The 7,873-nt window shown below is 41.0% G+C and overlaps 1 non-coding gene across 1 annotated transcript; it reads right to left on the bottom strand.

Annotated features, from left to right (window-relative positions):
• Nucleotides 1–2,763: 2,763 nt before the first annotated feature.
• On the bottom strand, nt 2,764–2,869 carry LOC145629693 (small nucleolar RNA R71). Its single transcript, XR_014111849.1, has one exon. It is a non-coding gene; the product is annotated as a small nucleolar RNA R71 (small nucleolar RNA).
• Between the last annotated feature and the right edge of the window lie 5,004 nt (nt 2,870–7,873).

Here is a 7,873-nt window from a genome sequence, read left to right as displayed (position 1 = left end):
CATGAACCTCAACCCAATAACATTGATGCCCAAATTCTCTCTCAAATGCAATATCTCACCCAACAACTCCAAGAGCTTCAAGAGGAACAAATATTTAGAGAAGTGAGGCTAGCCCAAGTGATGAGTGCTACGTTTGATTTAGATGGACGTGAGGCACCTCACTTGGAGTGTGAGAGTGTTGTTGAGGATTATGTAGGGAAAGGGTGTGTAGGTGAGGGGAGATTTTCTTGGGATGAGAGGATTTTGATCCTTTTCATTCCCGATTTGAGCTTGAATGCCATCCTTCCCCTTATTCACCCCCTTTAAGAGCTTCCCTTGGTGAGGATGTGAGTGAGCCATCTTCATGTTTGAATGAGGGATTTTATGAGGATGATGATGATGAGTTTGAGCAACCAAGAGAGATTAAGAGTCCCTTGAGTGGTGGTGGAGGAGTTGAAAATGAAGAAAATGTCTATTTTAAGGATTCCAACCCCCTTCCCCATCTTGATGAGTCTACCTTGCATGTTGGTGACTGATGAGTGTCATTTATGGCACTCATAGGGTAGTCTTTTAGGATGATTTCATCTTCCTTTTTATGCTTTCTTATCTTATTTTTGGTCCTTTTTCCTTAAATCCCTTTCTTTCTTTCTTTCTTTCCTTGTGTTTGTCGTGTTTTCCTCCTGTTTCCCTTTTTTTTTTGGTTCTTTTTCCCTTTTTATTCCTTTTCTTTGTTTGTTTTTGTTGGTACATAGGATTTGTCTCTGCAAGGGAATCAAGATGGGCTATATTAACTAAGAAAGGAGGAAATAATCGGCTCTGAGAGGGCTCAGAGAGGGCATGGAGAGGGCATCAAGCCCTGCCAGTCTGCCGCGGGTGCGGGCTCTTATGCACCAAATTGGCAGATTTCGACCAGGAACTCTCCGCGGTCTGGCCGCGGGCTTGCCGCGGGAGCGGGTAGTTTAGAGAGCCGGCTCGTACTAGAGAGACCGCGACCCTCGGCTCACCCTTTGGGAGCAGGGGATTCGCCGCGCTTTTGCCGCGGGCGCGGGTGTTGCCTTGGAAGCCGACGGAGTTTTTAATGGGTTCCGTACCCATTTTTCCGCGGGCGCGGGGTTTATTGGAGAGGGCGCGGGAATCCCGTTTTTCTTCTTTGCCTATAAATACACTTGTAATTCCTTTTTGAAGACAACTTTTAGATAATTTTCATTAGCTTAATTTGAGAGAGAGAAGTTAGAGAGAAGTTCTTGGTATTGGATTTGTATTTCAACATTGGATCGATTGTGCTTGGATTTCTTCATTTTCAATCATTAATGTTAGTAAGATTTTCTTCTTCTAGTTCGTCTCTTAATTGATTGATTTAGTTTCATCTTTGATTGCTTGTATTGCTTGGATTTGAATTGGATATTGTAGTTGATATTGCTTTCTCTTGATTTTGATTTAGAATGATGATCAATGCTAATTCTAGTGATTTGTTCTTAAGTTACACCATGATTAGTGAGTAGATTAGTTGCTAGGGAGAAGGGGAAGCATGTTTGATTGATAATTTGTGCTAGTTGATGATCTTTGATTGATTGAATTGTTGCAATTAAATTGGTTGACATAGTTTTGCGTGTGATTAATTAGATTAGGAATGATCAACCTATATGATTAATCTAGATTGCATTGCATTTCTTATTCACATGACCCATCAATTTGAGAATTGCTTTAATTGATTGAGTTTGATTGTGAATTTCCTTGATTAATTCATAGTGACCCCTAGTTTGGCCTCTAGGAGATAGCTCTTGAACTCTCTTGATTGCTACTATTGTTTGTCCTTTGCAATGCTTGAATCAAACGAAGAAATTGTCGATTAGCACGATTATTGAATTAGCATGTGGAACCGATATCCCTAGCATTTAGTTTATTGAATTACTTGATTAGTCTAATTTTGCTATCATAACACCAACCATTTTCTCACTTCAATCTCCGAAATAGCTTGATTTAGGCTAAAGATAACACCAACTAACTCCTTTGGGTTTGACCCTATACTTACCTATACTTGTTTTAGGTTGGTTTAGGATTTTAAATAGTGTTTGATTTTGGGATAGGCAATTAACGACTAGTTTATTCCTCTATCAAAATGGCGCCGTTGCCGGGGAGTGAAATTGGTGCTTAGATTTAGTTGTTGAGTCTATTTCATTTTAATTGAAAAAAAATACAAAAAGATTTTGTTTCTTAAGGCTACATTTGTAGCCGTGCTACTAATATTTTCATTGAAGTTTTGCATGCATAGAGCTCGTGATCGATCCATTGTGCCTTTTGACCCAGAAATTGAAAGGACTCTTTCAAAGAGAAGAATTGCTAGTCGATCCTTTGAATTTAGTTCTTCGAGCGAAGAAGGATTTGAAGAGGAACTAGGCATGGGAGATCAACCAAGAGTTGCTTTGAAAGAATTGGGAATTCCCGGTGCGTACAAGTTTGAGAGTGGAATTGCTCCACCTACAACACCGGCGAATGACTTCGAAATTAGACCGGCTATGATCGCTTTGATCGAAAGGAGACAATATAGCGGAGCTAAGAATGAGAGTCCGTTGAACCATCTCAAGGAGTTCGAAAAGTATTGCAACACTATCAAAGTGAACGGAGTTTCTCAAGAATTCATCCGGCTAAAGTTGTTTCCATTTTCTCTCATAGGCCGAGCCTTGGAGTGGTTGGATAAGGAGGTATAGCCAAATTCCCTTCGAACATGGGACGAAGTCACCAAGGAAATCTTATCCCGATTCTACCCACAAAAGAAAACGGCAGAGGCTAGAGCTTTGATTCAAGGGTTCAAGCAAAGACCTAATGAAAGCCTCTACGAAGCATGGGAGAGGTATAAAGAGTACCAAAGGTAATGTCCCCACCACGGAATTCCATTTTATCAATCCATTCAAATTTTCAATGGTGGCCTAAGTCCTCAAGGCAAATCATGCCTCGATGGGGGTGCCGGAGGTCCCATAATGAATCGGACGGAAGAGGAAGTGGTGGACATTATAGAGGACGTGGTTAAGTACTATAGAGATTGGCAAGATGGTGAGAGGGATTCAAATAGCAAGTGTGGCTCTTCGGTGTATTCTATAGACTCTCTAAATGCGATCAACAACTTATCCTTACAAATGATAAACTTGGGGAAAGAAATGACCGCAATCAAGGCCAAGTTGGAAGGTTCCTTTTCTTCTCAAGCTTCGAATTCTCCCTCCCAATTTAAGGGGAGAGGTACCTTTTCTAACTCTCAACCCCCTCCCTCTTCAAATAATATGCCTAGTGGTTGCTTGTGTTGTGATGCATGTGGATCTTATGATCATGACTCTTGTAATTGCCCTCATGCTTCTCCGGAATATGGTGATGATTTTGATAATAGTGAGAGTGAGCATGTGAATTATGTGTCAAATAATAATGTGCAAAGGCTTGATAATCAAAGAGGTCAATGGAATAGGAATTACCAAAACCAAGGAAATTTTGACAACTATAACCAAGGTGGTGGTTATAGGAACCAAGGGAACCAAAGTTCTCGTGGTAACTATAACAATCAAAGTTATAGTAGTCAAAATCAAAACCAAAATTATGGTAATCAAAACCAAAGTTATGGAAATCATAACCAAGGTAGTGGAAACCATAATCAAGGTTATGGTCAAAATTAAAATAGGGGTAATTGGAACAATCAAGGTAGGGGCAATTTTCAAAAAAATTCTCAAAGAGGTCCCCCACCAGGATTTGTTCCAAAGACTCAAGGTGAAAATTCCTATTCACAATCTTCTTCTTCTAGGACCAATTTGGAGGAAATAATTGAAAATCAAACCAAGTTGTTGAACACATATATGGCCGTTAGTAACAAGAAGTTCAATGAAATGATGACCCACAACAAAATGCTCGAAAACCAAATTTCTCAACTTGCTAGTGCTTTGAAAGACCAAGCAAGCCCTTCTTCTTTACCTTCCCAAGGCCTAGATCCCAAGAAACCCGTGAATGTTATTGTTACAAGGAGTGGTAAGGTTCTTGAGGAGAGATTACCAAGGAGGAGTGATAACAAGGAGGTCCCCAAGGAAGTTTTGGTTGAGAATGAGGGAAGTAGAGCATCTTTAGATGAGGTTGTGGTTGAGACACCAAGAGAGGTGAGAGTAGAGAAAGAGATTGTGAAACCCAAGCTCCCTTATCCCCTAAAATTCATGAGACACAAATTGGATGACCAATTTGGGAGATTTATTGATATGCTCAAACAACTTCACCTTTCTCTACCTTTTCACCGATGTGATCAACCAAATGCCTAATTATGCCAAATTTCTCAAAGACATTTTGAGCGGAAAGAGGATTTGTGATGTTGTGGAGACAATCAATTTACCTTAAAATTGTAGTGCGATCATCATGAAAAAAATGCCACATAAGTTGAAAGACCCCGGAAACTTTTCCATCCCTTGTGCTATTAACAAGATGCAATTTGATATTGCCTTATGTGACTTAGGAGCTAGTGTAAGCTTAATGCCATATTCAGGTTATCAAAGAATTGATCTAGGGGAACTCTTACCTTCTAACATTACCTTGCAACTAGCCGATAGGTCAATCAAGTTTCCAAAAGGTAAAGTGGAAGATGTTCCATTGAGGGTTGGGAAGTTTGTGTTCCCAGTGGATTTTATTGTTTTAGAAATGGATGAAGATGCTACCATTCCAATTATTCTAGGTAGACCCTTTCTTGCTACCTCGGGTGCTATGATAGATGTAAAGTGTGCAAAGATTTCCCTAAAGGTAGGAGATGAGGTCATAGAATTCGATTTGAATGAAAGCATGAAATATCCAAGTTCTTCTCTTGAAAATTGCATGATGATTGACTCTCTTGATCATGTTGTGTCTTCCATTCATGAGCACTTGCTCACCTCTAACGATGCTCTTGAGAATGTTTTGTTGAACAAAGACAAGCTAGGTGTACCATGCAAGGAGGTAGCATTGTATGAGAAATTTCTTAATGGAAGCATGGAGGAAGTGGATGAACAATTGTGCTTAAAGATCTCAAGCCATGAAGCTTTGCAAGCGGCCGCAACAAAAGAAGGTAAAGGTATGCCTATGGTAGAGCTCAAACCTCTACCATCACACCTTAGGTATGAATTCTTAGGCCCAAATTCCACTTACCCCGTAATTTTTAGTGCATCCTTGAGCGAGAGCCAAGCTCAAGCGTTATGTTGTGTCTTGAGAAAGTACCAAGGTGCTTTGGGCTATACTATCGATGATCTTAAAGGTATAAGCCCCGCTTTGTGTACGCACCACATAACTCTTGAGGAAGGCACCCTTCCTTCTATTGAACGACAAAGAAAGCTACACCCTCAAATGGGAGAGGTGGTGAAAAAAGAGATCACCAAGATCTTGGATGCGGGAATCATATTCCCCATCTCAAGATCTAGGTGGGTTTCTCCCGTTCATGTCGTTCCTAAGAAGGGGGGTATGACCGTAGTCAAGAATGAGAGTGGTGAGCTCATTCCAACACGGTCACCGGTTGGAGGATGTGTATAGACTATAGACGTCTAAATACATTCACCAAAAAGGATCACTTTCCCCTTCCATTCATTTATCAAATGTTAGAGAAACTAACAAGGCACAAGTTCTATTGCTTCCTTGATGACTATTTGGGATTTTTCCAAATTCCAATCAACCAAGAAGATCAAGAGAAGACAACATTTACATGCCCCTATGGGACCTTTGCCTATAGGAGAATGCCCTTTGGCCTTTGTAATGCCCCCGCAACTTTCCAAAGATGCATGATGAGCATTTTTGGAGACATGTTGGAGGAAGAAATGGAGGTATTTATGGATGATTTCTTCGTAGGTGGGGTTTCATTTGAAGAGTGCCTAGTTAATCTTGAGAAATGTTTGGCTCGGTGTGTAAAGGTTAATCTTCTCTTGAATTGGGAGAAATGTCATTTCATGGTAGAGGAAGGGATAGTGCTTGGGCATAATATCTCTCATAAAGGAATAGAGGTGGATAAGGCCAAAATTGAGGTTATTGAGAAGCTTCCACCTCCGGTGAATGTCAAGGGAGTGAGATCATTTTTGGTTCATGCGGGTTTCTATAGAAGATTCATCAAGGATTTCTCACTCATTGCCAAGTCCCTTAATGATCTTCTTCAAAAAGATGTTGAGTTCGTTTTTGATGATAAATGCTTGGAAGCATTTAATAGATTGAAGAAGGCCCTAATCTCTACCCCCATTGTTCAAGCCCCAAGATGGGATCTACCCTTTGAATTGATGTGTGATGCTAGTGATTGGGCAATTGGAGGTGTTTTGGGACAACGAGTGGACAAGAAGCTTTATGTGATTTACTATACGTCCAAGACACTAAATAGGGCCCAAAATAATTCCACAACAACGGAAAAAGAATTCTTTGCCATTGTTCACTCTTTCAAGAAATTCCGGTGTTATTTGTTAGGTTCCAAGACCATTGTCTTCACGGATCATGCGGCTCTCAAATATCTCTTTGCCAAGAAACAGTCCAAGCCAAGGTTGATTCGTTGGGTTCTTGAATTACAAACTTTTGAAATAGAGATTAGGGATAAGAAGGGTGCGAAAAATGTTGTGGCGGACCATCTTTCTCGCCATGAGGGTGATCAAATTCATGATGATGGTCTACCAATTGAAGTTAGAATGCTTGATGATATCTTATATGCCATTAAGGTTAAGGATCTCACATGGTATGTCGACTTGGTGAACTTTCTAGCATGTGGGGAGTTTCCACCTTCTTTCTCTAAGAACCAAAAGAAGAAGCTCAAGAGGGAGGCTAGACATTACTTGTGGGATGAACCAATCTTGTATAAACGTGGGGTGGATGGCTTGCTTCGGCGTTGTGTCCCGAATGAAGAGGTGCCAAGTGTTTTAAAGATGTGCCATTCGGATCCAAGTGGCGGTCATATGGGCGTTTCAAAAACCGCCACTAAGGTTCTTCAATGTGGTTTGTGGTGGCCACATCTCATCAAAGATTCGTGGGGCTTTGTAAAGTCATGCGACCGATGTCAAAGGGTTGGGAATATCTCCAAGAGGAATGAGAAGCCTCAACAGCCCATTCTTGAGTTAGAGGTGTTCGATGTTTGGGGGATTGACTTCATGGGACCATTTCCATCTTCATATGGTAATCAATTCATACTTGTGGCTGTGGACTATGTTTATAAATGGGTTGAGACCATTGCCTCCCCTACTAATGACCACAAAGTAGTGTTGAAGTTGTTCAACAAAATCATCTTTCAAAGGTTTGGCGTGCCTCAGGCTGTGATAAGCGATAACGGATCCCATTTTGTTCACAACGCCTTCCAAAAGATGTTGAGGAAACATGGAGTGCATCAACGGTTTGGCCTCCCATATCATCCTCAATCGAGTAGCCAAGTCGAGGTCTCCAATCGTCAAATAAAGCTCATTCTTGAGAAGACGGTTGCAAGGAATAGAAAGGATTGGTCGGACAAGTTAAATGATGCTCTTTGGGCTTATAGGACGGCTTTCAAGAGGCCTATTGGTACCACTCCATATCGTCTTGTCTATGGCAAGTCTTGCCATCTCCCGGTGGAGCTGGAACACCGTGCTTTATGGGCAATCAAAAAGATAAAATTTGATTTAGAAAGTGCGGGGGAGAAAAGGTGGTTGGATCTTCCTGAGCTAGAGGAGCTTAGACTTGATGCTTATGACTGTGCTAGCACCTACAAAGCTCGTTCCAAAGAAGCTCATGGTAAGCTTATTGAGAAGAAGGAGTTTTGTGTGGGTGATAAAGTCCTCCTCTACCACTCGAGAATGAAGTTATTTTCGGAAAGCTCATGTCAAAATGGAGTGGTCCTTTCTTGGTTAAAGATGTTTTTGCTAATGGCACCGTGGAGATTTCTCCTTTGGATTCCTCATCTTCTTTCAAGGTT

This window comes from Chenopodium album, chromosome 4, assembly GCF_948465745.1.
Source record: "Chenopodium album chromosome 4, dcCheAlbu1.1, whole genome shotgun sequence".
Classification (NCBI taxonomy): domain Eukaryota; kingdom Viridiplantae; phylum Streptophyta; class Magnoliopsida; order Caryophyllales; family Amaranthaceae; genus Chenopodium; species Chenopodium album.
The sequence above is the reverse complement of the archived record's forward strand: the minus strand, read 5'-3'. Positions and strand labels throughout refer to the sequence as shown.